This window comes from Macrobrachium nipponense, chromosome 11 (assembly GCF_015104395.2).
Source record: "Macrobrachium nipponense isolate FS-2020 chromosome 11, ASM1510439v2, whole genome shotgun sequence".
In the NCBI taxonomy this organism is placed as follows: domain Eukaryota; kingdom Metazoa; phylum Arthropoda; class Malacostraca; order Decapoda; family Palaemonidae; genus Macrobrachium; species Macrobrachium nipponense.
This window is the reverse complement of record NC_061087.1, coordinates 2448221-2466285: the sequence shown is the minus strand read 5'-3', so window position 1 is coordinate 2466285 and position 18065 is coordinate 2448221. Positions and strand designations below refer to the sequence as shown.

The following is an 18065-nucleotide window of genomic DNA, read 5'->3' as shown; positions in this document are numbered from 1 at the left end:
CACAAACACTCTCAGGAACACGGGCGTGTTGCCGCTCACTCGCAGGTGAAGAAAGGGCAAAGTCTTTAGCCTTCCAACGCTTGATATGCCGATGCGGCTGAGATGGGGGAGAAGGAGAGGAAGACAGCACTGGCTCCTTATGCAATCTCTTTGCAGGAGGCGGGGGTGATCCAACACGCTTTCTTCCAGTCCTCCCAGCCGACATGGAAGCCAACTTATCTTCCAAAACTGAGTCCAATCTCTTAAGAACCGCCTGGCATAAAGCCTCAGACGGATCAGAAAGAGAAGGCTCCGACGACATGGAAGGGAGATGCAGCAAACTGAATGGCAGAGATGATGTCACAGCAGTAAACAATGACGGCACAGATGAGCAAGGCAGCGCAGTGGAGACACTTTGAGTGACGTCATCGATGGAAGTGATGTCATAAGTGGCGATGACGTCACAGCTTCCCCTCGATCTGAATGGGAAGCAGATGCAAATGGCGAAGGGATACAAAATGACTGACCCTGTGACGTCACTAGCGGGGCTGACACCAAGGCTTCTCTCTGACTCAAAGAAGCAGCAACCGTCACTGGCGGAGCAATACAAAATGGCTGACCTCGGCTACCCATGAAGACAAGGCCAAGAGGAGGGAGGAGGGCCTGGACAGCATAAGGAAGGGGGTAGCGAGCATCCATGAAGTGCACCAGCAAACTCTCCATGGACAGAGAACCCCCTAGCATGAGTGTCTTCCAAAGTGCCGCCATCTTGGATGTCTCCGACTCTGCATTAAAAGACAATGATGAAAAAGCCTCCTCCCTCTCGGGAATCAAATTAACTCCCAAAGAAGAAAGGGCAACATTACAAAAATCAGTCTGAGGGCCTCCCGATACTTCCGACAGTGCATTATGGAAGAAAAGGAAGGGGACAAAGGCACAACACTACTATGGGGTGTGAACGCTGCAGGAGATGAAGCATCGAGAAAGAGAAGAAGAAAAACCCTCCCACGAATAAAGAGCAGAAACCCTACGATGCTCCCTTTTGCTATAAAACAACTTCCACTGCTCTTTAGGCTACGCATGGCATTACGTGCAAGGATTTGTTATTGTACAAACATTAGAGCAACACCTACTACAAGTGATGTGGGGATCAGTTGCAGCCAAAGCCAAAAAACGAGAACATGGAAAACCTGGAGTTCCGGGGCACACACACCTTGACGAGGCCAAGACAGAGCAGAAGAAGCTATAATAACAGCACACACACACACATTAAACACAATCGAAACGGGCAATGAACTGGGTAAAGGCCGAGAGAGGTCAACCACAACTCTCGCCCAGGCGGTTAAGAAAAGACTGACGCGGCGGCATAGATGCGTGGTCCTTGACCACTCTTCACCCAATATATGTGCAGGTGTTGCCAGATCTCACAAGATTCCTTGCTTTAATCTATCATTTAACCAGACCCAGCTGGGCGCTAGAAATTATCCTATTCTATTGTAAAGACCTAAGGTTTGTTTGCATATGAACAAATTGTTTATCTATAGGATAAATCCGTCCACCACCCCAAACCTGTTATTACTACTCCCAAGGATCAATCCGTCCATTAAGGGTTAAACCAGTATTTTTCAATGGTCTTGTGACAGTAAGAATAGCAATACATGTCTTAAGTAAATGGCACAGAACAATCTGTACTTCAAGATACTTGCAAATGTAAATCTACTCCCAACCTGGATTACATAAACAAAATTGGTTTCTTATACCCTTGTTTTCATTAAACCAACCAATTATTATAAAACTAACAAACTATACTACTTAGAAACTAGATAATTTCTGCTTAAAAGAACAGAGTATTTTATATCTTAAAAGTAAGCAAAACTTAATCCATGTGAAAACTTTGATTCTTTGTTTATTCTTCAAAATTGACAAAATTCCCTTACCTTGCAAAACAAGTTCAATTTCCTTTCTTCTAACAATTGTCTTGGATGAAAAATATTTTGCTTTAACCTTGGAAACATCTTTATATGTATTCAAGATAATTTTCTGGTACCGACGATTATTGTAAATAGGTTTCCTGCATCTAGGACATGACTTCATGCCAATTTCTTCCATACCCTGTGCAAGCCATCCTTCTAAACCTTGTGCCTCAATTGCATGACCACAATCTTCAAGAAAGACAAACCTGCAAAACATGTCTACCATAAATGTCATTTTGCTTAAAAGGTTATACGTACAGCTCAGAGACCACTATTCTAAATATTGGTGTAACATACCACGGACAACTATTCTAAATTATGCTTTCTCAAATTAAATATAATTAATAACTAACACTACAGAAATGTATCTTTATATCTGAAATTATTATGGCCAAATGTACTTTAAATCAAGCATGTAATTTTATTATCATAAAAAATTTAGTAACATAAATAACATGAAAATACAATACAAAATAGTGGATATTACTCTACAAAAAAATATGTGTAAGAAAAGAAATTCAAAAATATTTTCCTTACTATTAGTGTAAGAGGGCATAGTCAAGCAACTTCATTTTGTAATAGAAGCATGAAATTTAGCACATAAGTAAAATTCCATATCATGAACATTTTCAGATATTGGGGAAATTGAGATTATGCCTGAGTAAGCCGTGGCAGCCATTTTCCAAAATAGCCGCCATATACTGTCCCAGTCATAAGCTTTGCCTAGTGCTGTCCCAATGTCATCAAATGCTAGAACATCACATCCCTTGGTGTACAACCACGTCTGGAATCTTAGCAAGAAGCAGCTCCTTTAGCTTTGTGTTTCCTCTTTTGTCAAGAACAACACCTAGTTGTTCAGGTCTTGACTTATAGAGATTTGCAAGATCTATAAGCTTGAATACTGGTATGGTCTTTGTCTTGCTCTGCATGTCCCTTGACCTTCGGAGCATGACTGTACAAGGATGTCAAGCATTTGGTACGGTATGTGGCTTCCAGTGCAACCATGTCACTCATACTTAGCCTGGCTGGCTAATGATCATTGTCTCCGACCAATCCTGCACATTCCGTATTATTTTTGTTCAACTGTAAAGTTGATGCTCTGATGACTTTTGTTGAAGAGTGTGATCTCATACACTTGTTTGATACAATGTCATGGGTGAGAGAGGTAGGCTTCGCTCTCTTCTGCCCTTTGGAGCATCGTAGTTGTATTGGGGTAGCTTTCCAAGTTCATTGAACCTCACCAAATTCTATGCCAGTGTTGTGTAGCCCCCTTCCTGCATCACATTATTTTGCTGGACAAGTTAAGAGATTCTGTTATCTTTCTGGCATAAAACAAACAGGTGCCAGTTAAATTCAGAAGGCCTCTTTGGTGTGCTTGCCACATTGGAACCAACAAGTTGAAATGGCTCTGACATGACTATTGTTTATGTGTGGCTCGGCATGAAGTAATTTCACTGCTGTCTTAGTGCACCACCATCACTCATCACCATCCACCCCACTTGGATGACCAAAACCTTCCCAAAGACAATCATATACACCACCATTAGCAATCAAAGTAAGCAGCATTTTCAGTTATATAGTATATACTGTAATAATAATGTAGCAGGCTGCATTCAAGAACTGCAAAGTAACCAACCTTGGTAAAGCTTGTGAAGGAAAAAAAAAGTAATAATCAGAATACTACCTATAACATTGTTAACCCTTAACGCCGAGCCGGTATTTCTGAAAGTGTCTCCCGTATGCCGGTGGCGTTCGCGAGTGAGCGTCGAAGCAGAAAAAAGTTGTTTTTTTTAAATCACAGCATGCTTAATTTTCAAGATTAAGAAATCATTTTTGGCTCCTTTTTTCATCATTGCCTGAAGTTTAGTATACAACCATCAAAAATGAAAAAAATATCATTATCATATACGTATAAATATTGGAATATATGACAGCACGAAAAAAAATGTCATATATAATTGTATACAAATCATGCCGAGAGCAGAACGGTTAAAGCTAATGAGTTAATTATTTTTTTGTTGTATTGTACACTAAATTGCAATGATTTTGGTATATAAGAAATTGTAAAACAATCAAAGCAACACACAGAAAATATTATCACAATATGATGCAGGAATTCGTAACACCCAGACGTAAAAATAAGTTAGTTTTCAAAAATTCACTATAAATCGAAATATTGTGCTAGAGAATTCCTGTTTGTTGCAAAATGAAGGTAATCGATTGAATGTTACTAGACTGTTCTAGCTTACAATTGCAGTTTTCGACCATTTTGGTCGAGTTAAAGTTGAACGAAGGTAGAATTTTTTTTATTTATCGTTATTTATATGAAAATATTTCAAAACTGATAACAGCTACAACCATGGGTTGTTTTTTGTTGTATTCTACATGAAATTGCACATATTTTCATATGTAAAATGAATTATTTATGATAAAACAAAATTTTATGAATACTTACCTGGCAGTTATATATACGTATATTAGCTAGTCTCTATCGGTCCGGCAGATTTGTCAAAACTCGCGGCAACCGCCGAGTGGTAGGTGTTCGGTTAGGTGGTTAACAACCCTTACAGGGTGGTACTTGGAATCATTCCTGTTTTCTGTTCCTCAGATCATCTCTTGCCCGACCTGTCTCCTGAGGGGAGGTGGGTGGGTCTTAAAATATATATATAACTGACAGGTAAGCATTCATAAAACTTTCCCTTAGGAGCGCCAGCCAGGATGAGACCTGTTATGCTGAAACAACTCACTCGAGTCTGTCAAACGGGGCGAGACCAACAACGTGACTAGACTTCTGCACTACCTATTTCCCTTTCAATTATCTGCAACCTTACTCAACCAAACCACCTAACCTTGCAGACTAGATATCTTACCTATCTAGCTTGACTGAGGGTGCTGTTCCAACCATAAAAACACAACCCCAAGTACAGGCATACCATACTATAGTTAAGGTTGAGGGGAGGTAGTAACTCCTTTACCCAATAACGAAGACGTAGCTAGGTATGGGCCCAAAGTGTAACACTACTCGTAATCGACTCTTACCTCTCTGAGATAATGAGAAGCGAATACAGAGTTACTTCTCCAAAAAGTTGAGTCCATTATTTGTTTAACTGACATGTTTTTCTGATATGCCAGTGACGTTGAAATAGCCCTCACCTCATGGGCCTTCACTTTTAAGAGACCGAAGTTCTCCTCCTCACATAAGAGGTGAGCTTCTCTTATCGTCTCCCTCAAGAAGAATGACAACGCATTCTTCGAGAGGGGCCTTTGAGGACCCTTAACAGAACACCATAAAGCACTGGATGATCCTCTTAAATTCTTAGTACGTGACAAATATGCCCTGAGGGCTCTAACTGGGCAGAGGAGTCTCCCCTCCTCTTGACCCACTAAATTTGTGAGGTTAGGAACCTCAAACATCCTCGGCCAGGGTTTGGATGGGTTCTCATTCTTAGCGAGGAAGTCGAGCCTTAATGCACATACTGCTCCGTCTTGGTTGAAGCCTACCTGCTTCTCCATCGCCTGAATCTCGCTGACCCTTTTTGCTGTGGCAAGAGCCATCAGGAATAGTGTTTTTAGTCAAGTCTCTAAGGGTCGCTTGCGAGATGGGCTCGAACTTCCTGCCACATAAGAACTTCAAAAACCACATCCAAATTCCAAGCCAGAGGCCTTACTGTCTGCTTAATCGTTTCAAACGACTTTAAGAGATCCTTCAAGTCTGCATCTTGTGATAAATCCATGCCTCTGTGCCTAAAGATGGCCAAAAGCATACTTCTGTATCCTTTTATGGTGTACACGGCCAGCTTAGAGTCTTGCCTGAGGAACAGGAGAAAATCAGCTATGTGACTCACAGAGGTAGAGGTTGAGGACACTTTGTGTAGCTTACACCTAGATCTAAAGACCTCCCACTTCGATTGGTAGACTCTCTGTGAAGATACCCTCCTCGCTCTAGCGATCGCTCTGGCAGCTTGCGCTGAAAAGCCTCTCGCTCTGGCAAGCTTCTCGATAGTCTGAAGGCAGTCAGTTGTAGAGCGAGGGGGTTTTGATGATACCTCTCGAAGTGGGGCTGTTTGAGAAGCTTTGGACTTGGAGGAAGGCTTCTTGGAAAGTCCACTAGCATCTCCACTACCTCTGTGAACCACTCTCTTGCTGGCCAGAATGGAGCTATGAGGGTCATTCTCTCTGTCACGAGAAGAACGAATTTCTTGATGACAAGATTGATGATCTTGAAAGGAGGGAACGCATAAGTGTCCATCCCTATCCAGTCCATCAAGAAGATGTCCACTGCTATTGCTTCCCTGTCCGGGACTAGGGAGCAGTAGTTGGGGATTCTCTTGTTCTGGTTGGAGGCAAAGAGATCTATCGAAGGCCTCCCCCATAATTTCCACAGTTCCTGGCAAACTTGAAGGTTGAGGGTCCATTCTGTGGGCAGAACTTGCCCTTTCCTGCTGAGCATGTCTGCTCTTACATTCTTCTGTCCCTGCACAAATCTTGTTAAAAGATCTACTCCATTCTCCTTTGTCCACAGAAGAAGCTCTCTTGCTGTTTCGTACAGGGACAGAGAATGAGTCCCTCCTTGCTTTTTTATGTAAGCCAGGGCCGTGGTGTTGTCCGAATTGACTTCTACTACTCTCCCCGAGACAGAATCTTTGAAGGCTTTTAATCCAAACAGAACAGCCATCAACTCTTTCCTGTTGATGTGCCATTCTTTCTGTTCCACTTTCCAAGAGCCTGAGACCTCTCTGCTCTCCAGTGTTGCTCCCCAACCTGACTCCGAAGCGTCTGAGAACAACACTAGGTCTGGGTTCTTCTTGAACAGGGAGATTCCTTTCCCCAACTTCGACGGCTCCAGCGACCAACTCGGATGTTCTTTGATCTCCGCTGGAATGGGAAAGGAAAAGGAGTCGTCCTGATTCTTCCTGTCCCAGACTCTTGAAAAGAAGTGCTGCAGAGGTTTGAGATGCAACCTTCCCAGGGAGACAAACTGCTCGAGCGAGGAGAGGGTGCCCAGCAAACTCATCCATTCCCTCGCCAAGCACTTCTCTCTCCCCAGGAATTCCTGCACCTTCTCGAGGCACTTGTTTTGCCTCTCTTGGGAGGGAAAAGCCCGAAAAAGAGCCGAGTCCAGAACTATCCCCAAATAAAGAATCATCTGACTCGGCTCGATCTGGGACTTCTCCTTGTTGATGATGAGACCCAGCTCCTGGGTCATCAGAAACGTCTTGTGCAAGTCCTCCAGACACCTGCTCTACGATTGTGACCTTATCAACCAGTCGTCCAGGTATAGGGATACTCTTATCCCCTCTTGATGAAGCCATCCAGCCACGTTTGACATTACTCTGGTGAAAACTTGAGGGGCCGTGCTGAGGCCGAAACAAAGGGCTTTGAACTGGAAGTACCTGTTCTGAACTACGAATCTTAGGAACTTCCTCGAAGTCGGGTGGATGGGGATATGAAAGTAGGCGTCTTGCAAGTCCAGAGACACCATCCAGTCCCCTGGACGGACCGCTGCCAGCACAGACTGAGTCGTCTCCATGGTAAACTTGGTCTTTTCTACAAAGACGTTCAGTGCGCTGACATCTAGAACGGTTCTCCATCCACCCGAGGCCTTGAGTACTAGAAACAGGAGATTGTAAAACCCTGGGGATTCTAGTTCCAGTACAGGTTCTATCATTCCCTTTTCCAGCATCTGGTCTACTGGATCTAGGAGCGCCTCTTGTTTCACAGCGTTCGAGTATCGAGCCACTAAGGCTCTTGGAGTTCTTGAAAGTGGCGGCTTTCTCAAGAGAGGGATCTTGTAACCCTCCCTGATGACTGAGAGGGACCAGGCGTCCGGGCCCCCTTCTCTTCCAGGCCTGCCAAAAGTATGACAGCCTTGCTCCTACTGCTGTCTGGAGGACCTGTGTTTCACTTTCTAGCGCGGGCTCTGAACGTCCTCCTGTTCGCTCTACCGCCCGTCTCCTGTCTTCTTCCTCTGAAGTCCGTCCTGGTTGGAGCTCTACCTCGAAAGGGCTGCAGAACCTTTTTCTCCTCCTTCTTTGAAGATGACGGATTCCCTGGTAGACCCTTCCTTGCGGAGCGCGTCAGAAAATCTTGTGTGGCCTTCTGCGTTAGAGAATGGGTAATGTCCCTGACCAGAGACTGAGGAAACAGATGTTCGGAGAGAGGGGCGTAAAGGAGTTCTGCCTTCTATGCGAACGTAACCCCTTTTGTTGTGAAGGAGCATAGCAGAGCCCTCTTCTTCAGAACCCTCCCCCCCCAGTAAACAGGGAAGCCATCTCGTTTGCTCCATCTCTAAGAGCCTTATCCATACAGACCATAATACTGGTTAAGTCTTCCATTCCTGTGGCTTGTATGGGTTCTGCTTTCCTGGCCAGAGCACCAAGAGCCCAGTCTAAGAAGCTGAACACCTCAAAAGACAAATATTCCTTTGATGAGGTGGTCTAGTTCCATCATGGACCACACCACCTTAGCAGAATTGAGGGCATGTCTCCTGGAAGAGTCTACAATTCCGGAGAAGTCCCCCTGGGAGGAGGCAGGTACTCCCAGGCCAAGAGCTTCTCCAGTCTCATACCACATTCCCGCCTTAGAGGCAAGCTTAGCTGGAGGAAACGAGAAGGTGTACTTCACTGCTTGCCTACGTTCTTTAAGCCAGTCCTCGATCCTTGCCATAGCCTTCTTTGCTGAAATCGACAGCTTCATCTTGATGAAGGCTGACTGCTTCTGCGATTTCTTCCTAATAAACTGCGACTGAGGAGAACGAGGAGCAGCTGGTTTAAACTCCTCTCCATACAGCTCAAGGAGGGAGCGAGAGAGAACCTTATAGTCCGCAGCCGCATTAGCAGGTTTATCTTCGTCCTCTGATATCTCTTCTAAATCCAGAATTCCTTCGAACTCCTTATCCCTTTGAGTTGAAGGAACTAAGTCGGAGGTTTCTAGTTCATCCAAATTGCTGTGTGCACACGTATCAATCTCTTCTTGATGCGCACCTGCGTCAGGGGAATAACACCTATCGCCGGAAGCATCCTGGCGTCGTGAAATGGAAGCGTCCTGATGTCGGGAGGCAAATGTGTCCTGGCGCCGAGAGACGAGTAAATCCTGGGGTCGAGCACTTGCTGCGTCCTTGTGTCAAGTGCTGGATGCGTCCTGATGTCGGGAGCTGGATATGTCCTTTTGTTGAGTGCTAGATGCGTCCTGCTGAAGGGCACTGGAGGCGTCCTTCCGTCGAGAGCCGCATGTGTCCTGACGCTGAGGGCTGGATGCGTCCTGACATCGAGGGCTGGATGCGTCCTGACATCGAGAGCTGGATGCGTCCTGACGTCGAGAGCTGGATGCGTCCCGACGTAAAGAATTGGATGTGTCCTGTCCGCGAGCACTGTATGCATCCTGTCGTCTAACGTTAAAACCGTCCTGTCGAGTGCCGGTCTGTCGGGAACGAGAGCTGATGTTTTCCCGGGGTGGAGACCTGAAGGCATCATTGTGTCGAGCGAAAGAGTCACTATCTCGGCAAAAGGAAGAAAATTCCTTACGTCTAGAGGATGGAGAGGCGAGGCGATGAGAGCTTGACTTATCGCGGCGTCGAGAGTCGGGAGAAGAAGCCTGAACGGAGCCAGGAACTTTACGGTGCCGAGAGAGGGGTGGTTCCCTGGGAGAGGCGTGACGTAACTTCCTCTCATCGCGCGAACAGTGCTGTTTATAGTCCCAAAAGGGAGAGGAACTCCGTTCCTTCTTACCCACTGCAGAAACCTCTGCAGGAGCTTCCTCCCTGATCTCTTCACTGGCAGATTGTCGTCCTTACGTCTGCCCGACTGGGGGGGAGGGCGGCTAAAAGCTTTCACTAGCGAAGCCAGCTGTTCTTGCATGACAGTCATGAAAGATTTCGCTACCGCTGCTGGGTCTTGCGGTTCCAACGGAGAAGGCTGTCGAGCCATGGTGAAAGCAGGAGAAGGCTCTCTTGAAAGTTCTCCGTAACCTGAAGGAAGAGGAGATATCTCCTCCCTCCATGCGTCGTCCTGCGGGGAATCATCCGCTCTAGGTTTTGACCTTTTCGCTGGAGAGGCGTTCCAATCGTCGTCGGAAGGAAACAGTTCCGGGCTACTCCATCTACTCGAAAGGGGAGAGCGATAACGAGTCTGGTCAGCTTGCTACATCCACCTTCTCTTGGTCGGCCTCGACTCCTCATACTGCCATCTGACTCTTGGAGAGGGGCTCGGAGAAGACACTACCACGTCCGACACGCCTTTTCTGTGGCGGTCATAAGCAGCCTGGGAAAACGCAACAGGACTGCTTGAGGCGACAGCTGACTGAGGATCCGTTCCTCTCACCCCCTTACAGTCGTCGACGTACTTTCTCCCTTGGTCCTGGGAGCTTGGTAGAGGTCTAGACCTAGGGGCATGACAGGATCGATCAGTCGCCACCTCCACTGCACTTTCACAAGCACTATCACTCATTTCACCTGCACTCTTACCTTTCTGCAAGGCTGCAAGTTGTTCCTTAAGGTCCTTCATCTCAGCACCTCAGGAGCAGGTTCTACTACTAAAGGGGTTGAGGGATTAGAAAGGTCTATACTAATCATCACTCACAGACCTAGATTTAGATTTAGAAGCCCTCCTTACTTTATCTAATTCTAATCGACGCACATAGCGTTTCATCTCCATCCATTGCTTTTCATCCAACACCTCGCATTCTTTACATCTTTTATCTAAAGCACATTCAAACCCCCTACACCCCAAACAAACAGTGTGAGGATCCACCGAAGCTTTCGGCAATCTCATCTTACACTCCTCATTCACACACACTCGAAAATGTTCCTGAGACATCGTAACCAAAGAACAATCAAAAGAATAATCCAAAGAACAAGCCACAAAAGCGATTGCCAATCCACAGAATACGTCACCAATTATCAGTAGAAATACAGCGACACAGGGAAGCGAGCGAAAAACCCGACGGTGGACTAGCAACGATGTTGTCAGTCCAACTGGCAGAGATGATTTGAAGAACAGAAAACGGGAATGATTCCAAGTACCACCCTGTAAGGGTTGTTAACCACCTAACCGAACACCTACCACTCGGCGGTTGCCGTGAGTTTTGAAAAATCTGCCGGACCGATAGACTAAAGCTATATATATATAACTGCCAGGTAAGTCCTATTCATAAAAACTTTATGTAACAGCTAATATAAAACGGTGCAAACATTACGACAATCGTACAAAAAAATTTCAGATTTTTTCGGAAGAGTTACCTTGCGGACGCAAGGAATTTTTTTTTCCATAAATTCACCATAAATCAAAATAATGTGCTAGAGACTTTCAATCTGTTGCAAAATAAAGGTAAATGGTTGAATATTACAAGGATGTAATAGTTTTAGCTTACAATTGCGTTTTTTTACCATGTCGGTCGAGTCAAATTTGACAAAAGGTTGAAATTTTGGCACTTATTGTTATTTATATGAAAATATTTTAAAACTGATAAAAGCTATGACCATGGGTGGTTTTTAGTTGTATTCTACATGAAATTGCGCATATTTCCCTATATAAAACTTCATGTAACAGCTAATATAAAATGGTCCAAACATTACGACAATCAGACGAAAAAATTTCTGATTTTTTCAGAGGAGTTACCGTGCAGACATGAGGAAAAAGTTTTTTCATAAATTCACCATAAATCAATATATTGTGCTAGAGACTTACAATTTGTTGCAAAATAAAGGTAAATGATTGAATATTACTAGAATGTAAGAGTTTTAACTTATAATTGCATTTTTCGACCATTTCGGTAGGGTCAAAGTTGACTGAAAGTCGATATTTTGGCACTTATCTTTATTTATATGAAAATATTTCAAAACTGATAAAAGCTACAACCATGGGTTGATTTTTGTTGTATTCTACATGAAATTGCGCACATTTTCATATATAAAACTTTATATGAGGCTAATATAAAACGGTGCTAACATTATGACAATCGGACAAAAAAATTTCAGATTTTTTCGGCAGTTACCGCGCAGATGTAGGAAAAGTTTTTTCCAAAAATTCAATATAAATCTAAATATTGTGCTACAGACTTCCAAATTGGTGCACAATGAAGGTAAATGATTGAATATTACTAGAATGTAAGAGTTTTAGCTTACAATTGTGGTTTTTGACCATTTCGGTCGAGTCAAAGTTGACTGAAGGTTGAAATTTTGTCACATCGTTATTTATATGAAAATATTTCAAAACTCATAAAAGCTACAACCACAGGTTGTTTTTCATCGTATTCTACATATAATTATACATATAAAACTTTAGGTAACGGCTACTATAAAACGGTGGAAATGTTACGACAATCGGACAAAAAAAATTTGATTTTTTTTTAGAAGAGTTACCGCGCCGATGTAAGGAAAAAGTTTTTTTCATAAATTCACCATAAATCGAAATATTGTGCTAGAGACTTCCAATATGTTGTAAAATGAAGGTAAATGATTGAATATTACTAGAATTTAAGAGTTTTAGCTTACAATTGCGTTTTTCGACCAATTCGGTCGAATGGTCTAGTCAAAGTTGACTGAAGGTTGAAATTTTGGCACATATCGTTATTTATATAAAAATATTTTAAAACTGATAAAAGCTACAACCTTGGGTTGTATTTTGTTGCATTCTACAGGCGGCCATCGGTTAGCGGCAGGGGTTCCGTTCCTGGCCACCGACGCCAAGCGATTTTCGACGCTGAGCGATTTTAAAGCCTACGGCCACCGCACCCCTTCTTTCGAAACTCTAGACCAGTCAAAGGCACCGTAATCCCACAACGGCGCAATAAGTAAAATTATATTTATGCAGTATAGTACTATAGAATTTACAGTACAGTACATGTGGGTGTCTAGAGTATGTAAAGATATAGAGTTTATACAGTGTACAGGTAGCTGTAGTGTTCAGGTTACGGTCATTAGTCTTACGATTGTCCGATTTTATGAGAGATCAAATTACAATGGCCTAACTTTATCCATCTTCTAGTTACATAAGTTCAATAACAGCAAAAGAGAATGATGAAAGTATGGTTTTAACGTTATACTCGTTGCGTGAACGTGTACAGTCATGAATAACCGAACGAGAAACAATTTTTTTTTTCTAAGTACAACTGAACTGGATAACATCTGTTTGGTTTGTATTTCAATCATCGTACTACAGCACAACATTACCATATTTGTTATAAATGGCGTTATGTATAGAATAGAACTGAGATATCCTAATGTAATAACTTTATTCGCTATAGATCAGAGATCAATATAGATTAAAGATCAATCAGGAAATATACTGTTAAATTTAACCCTAGTTATAACTGAAGCTGAGAAAACTGTTCAAGCTGCTAATGACTATTATCGTACATCGGCAACAAGGATAAAACTGCAGTAAACGTCTGCCATCAAACACAACTGTAGATAAAATTGGGATAAAATCATTTTAATCAAAACTACTATGCTTGAAAGAACACATTTTACTGTAGGTTTCACGCCGATATAAGATAAATAACATAAAGTTCGTATTACGATGATATAAAGCATTATTGCGAACGGAATCACATCATTTTTTACGCAGTAAACATGCCGCCAACGTAATCTGTTAACGAAAAAAAAAGTAGTTCACATTCACAACAAGACATATTCAATAAATATTTCCACCTAAAAACACGCTGTATAAGGAAAAATAACTTTGTCTCATATAAGTCAAGTAGTATATAGATATTCGTTTATGCTAACTAGAAGCAAGAGCATTCGCTCAGAATTGCGTTATGGTGAAAAAAACTCGTATTCATCAGCTGATTTCAAACCATAACATTGGCCACTCCGCGGAATACTGGCTTAAATTTGCCGTAGTATTTTAAAATACAATAATATGAGAATACATACAATATTCTTGGATACAGTGAAATAATGTATAACTTTTTAAAGGATTTATGGAAAAGATGCATAATTAATAAAACAACAATGCATTTTTCGGAACTGACGGACAAGAACGAACATGAAAAAACATCCCCTGACAACGTGGAGCGTAGTTACAAAGGCTGCCTTAATTTGTATCTTATTTCTGTACAAAAATGAAAATACCTTTACGTAATATATTTTCATACACATTTTAAACATAAAAGCATAAACATTTAAAAAATCGACACATCGATCACTAAATTTGCACTCTTTTTAACTCTATATTTTAGGAAGAGCGGCAGACGGCGGCATACAAGAACGAACTTGAAAAAACATCGTAGTCAATAACTTGAAGGGCAGTTTCAAAAGCTGCCTTTTTATCATATTTCTGCACAAAAATAAAAATACCCTATTCGTAATACATTTTCATACACATTTAAACATAAAAGCTTAAACATTTATAAAATCGACACATCGATCGCTAATTTGCACTTTTTTTTAAATCGATATTTTCGGAAGAGCAGCAGGCGGCGGCTCACAAGAAAGAACATGAAAAAACATCGTATTTGATAACGTGAAGGGCAGTTTCAAAAGCTGCCTATGTATCATATTTCTGTACAGAAATAAAAATACCTCTTACGTAATGCATTTTCATACACATTTTAAACAAAAGCATGAACATTTATAAATCGACACATCCATAGCTAAATTTGCACTTAAGTAACTCGATATTTTCGGCATAGAACAGCGTCAGAGGCATATATTTTACCCTAATACCTACGTAATAACTCTCCATAAAGTTTGTTAATATAATTTGCATAACCTTTATGGTCTAAACGGCATTTCTACAAATGTATGAACTCGTTAGACAACGGCGCTAGCGGCGCTGTTAACTGAAAATTGTGCCGTAAAGATACCTTTAAAATGCCTTATTTTTTTTTAATGAATATTTTTGACGACCGCCGTAAAACCGATTCGCCGTTGAGTGATTGCGCCGTTAACCGCGGGCCGCCTGTACATGAAATTGCACACATTTTCATATATAAAACTCTATGTAACGGCTAATATAAAAGGGTGCAAAAATTATGTCAAAGTGACGAAATAATTTCTGAGATGTGTCGCTGATGTTTTTTAGTCTGAGAGGAAAGAAATTCGCGCTTGCGCACCTGGGTAACGATTGTAAACAAAACAACAGCTTGATCTGTTAACTCCCAGCATACCTCAAGATGCGTGATTCAAAAGTTTTTGCCAAGTAGGCCTATAGCTATTTTTCCGCGAATTTAAAAAAAAAATTTTTGCGTAGACATTTCATACGTCAATTCGGCACCCAACAGACAATTTTCGTCGACGTTTAATACGTCCAATAGGCGTTTAAGGGTTAATAGGGTTTTTTAGTTTATATTTTATCCCTGTCATACTGCACAAAATAACCATAATTTCAGCCCATGTTAATCATTCTACAGAGGACTAAGCACACTCCAAAGGGAAATGTCTTTCAAAACCAGTGGTACATGGGCATCATTTTGGGAAAATGGCTGCAGTGGCTGACACAGACATAATTTTAAGTGCCCCAAATTTCGATCAAGACTTATTAGTCTCCACATCTGCAAATTTCCATGCTTTTATCACAAAAGGAACATTTGTCCTGAAATTTTGAGCTATGCCCCCTGACTGTTTTTTCTAGTAAATAAATCTATTTTAATTTGTAAAATTATAATTACAGTTCACACTATATTAAAACAGATAAGAACTAAATTCAGTAACAAAATTTGAGCATTTTTGATGTAAAATGATTACTTAAATTTACTGATATCAAAGACATAGTAACTTTTTTGGATTCTATATATCTTTTGTAATATTTCTTTGTAAAATTACAACTGTAACTGACATACTATCATGAAAGATAAAGATAAGAACTAAAATCAACAGCAACCTTTTTGTATGTTTTTGAGCAAATTCATAAAAAGATGTTATAAGAGAAGCAGCAGTAGATGATTAATTGAAGACAAGATCACAACTAGCTCATCAGTCGCCTGCTTCTTGATTTTAACAGGTCTAAAAGCTGCCATTAGTGAATTTATGGGCTATAAAAGTAATGGAAACTCTTTCCCGCCTTAATTCCTTCAAATCGATGGTGTGTAATATTGATGCTCACCATGTGTGGACCCATCCACACCCATATACCTGTTATTGCTACTCATATGAGGGGATCCGTCTACTTGGGGTTGATGGTGTTTTGGTTTTATGCGCTTGGCTAACGACATTGTTTACCAGATTTTCAGCATTGGTAAGTGGTTTATTGGCATCAGTAGATATTTATCACCGTCAATACGCAGTTTATCAGCGCCAGAAAGTAATTTTTTAAGCCAGAAGGTGGTTTATCAGTGCTGGATCATATACACCATTTATTACCATACTTATTGTGATATTCTGGTTAACAACGATTTTCAGTCATCGGTGCCCAGCCAGGAACAAAACCCCTTCATTAACCGGGGACTGCCTGTACGTTGTGATGAGAAGTGAAGTCATCATGAAATTAAGTAGATTGGTATTGTCTGTGTATCTCATCATTATCTCCAAAGACATTCTGCAATACAATTGCCATCTGATATAACAAGATATTTTTCCAATGAAAATGGCCTTCACAATGACAGTTTCAGCCTATGAACTATAGTCAGATTGCTAGGTCTCTAATTCATGGTTCATCCTTTAAACCCTTCTGAACTTTCATGTGGTATTTTACAGTTTCAAATGCTTTCCTGCTTTTCATTGCTACAAGGGCTTTGGTCATCCTCTGGTGGAACCCATATGGACTAGGTAACCTATCTTGGTTCAAACTCTTCATTCAATTTTACAATTTCTGCTATTTTTCACTCTAATGGGTTCCTTTCCTTATTTTACAGGGTTACAAGCAATTTCTATTTATCTTCAAGAGGCCAAATAGGCATTTCATATACCAACATACCTACACAACTACACACTGATAACAGTGCCTTCTTTATTTTCTGAGAGTCTACTGTACTCTTGATTGATTTTCTAAAGCTCAAAAGTGGACCGGTTTTTTTTCCCCCTTTACATGCACGCCTATTTTCATTTTCCAATTTCCACTTCTTTTCAATCTTAAATGGAGTTTCAATTTGACAGTTTATGTGATTCTTGTCTGTTCCTGATTGCTTTTGCAATATCCCTGGTTGTTAGATACCATCTCCCATCTTCCCAATTGAATGCAGTAACCTTGAACTGGCATAAAATTGGTTTTGAGAGAGGGTCATATATTATGCTCTTCATCTTTTCTCCATCTTAGCCATTTTCTTTTTTGTCTCACTTCCCGACCCAAAATGTACTTTTAGAATGTTTGCTTCTTGATTTTTTTTTATTTGAAACATGTTTTAATTCCAAAAAGAACTATACTACTTCATAACTATAGAGAGACTTTTCCTTCAGAACCTATAGCAATCATTAACACAAACAACAAAGTACATAAACAAATGCATTTCAGTGATTCCACTTCTTCTTCTTGTGGATTTTTAAGATAGTTACAAAGGTACAAACTATAATCACTATGAATTTGAATGACACTAGAAGCAACACATCATTTGAGCAAAAGAAATTTCCGTCTTAACTATCTTTTTAAAACATGAAAAAAAAGAGGGTCGTAACTGTTATTCGTTTGTTACACCAAGCCACGGCCTAAACAGAATTCTCAAATGCCTAGCTCAAAAGATTACTGGTAATTCCAATTAAACAACACTGGTCTACAGAAAATACAAACAACTCTATTTGTTATTCTTGAACCATTCTATATACTAAAACTCTGGGTACACAAACTTGTTCATTGTGTACACTTACATCTTTATGGGTTCTATGGTACAGTTTGCAGGAAAAATACTTACAAAATACTTACAATCTGCAATGGATTATGTGACTGCATAAATATTAATAAATTTACGTACTTATTTGTGACACTTACAAAAACCAAAGCATTTCTATCGATTAATATTTCAGCAGTGACCATGACCAACAGGACCAAAGAGAACATGTTGACTTCATTATACTGCAATCTGAATAAACATAATTTACAATCACATTCTTACTTCTCACACAAGGGTTAAAACACTTTTGTTTCTGATTTTTGACTATCAAATATAATCTCATCTATAAAAAGTTGCCAATCGAAATTTATACACAACACAGAATCATTTTAATATGCTATGTACCCCGAT

At 40.9% G+C, this 18065-nt stretch overlaps 1 pseudogene; it reads right to left on the bottom strand.

Moving 5' to 3' along the window:
* Positions 1 to 18065, bottom strand: part of LOC135216233 (NFX1-type zinc finger-containing protein 1-like) — a 228053-nt pseudogene that overhangs the window by 18556 nt on the left and 191432 nt on the right.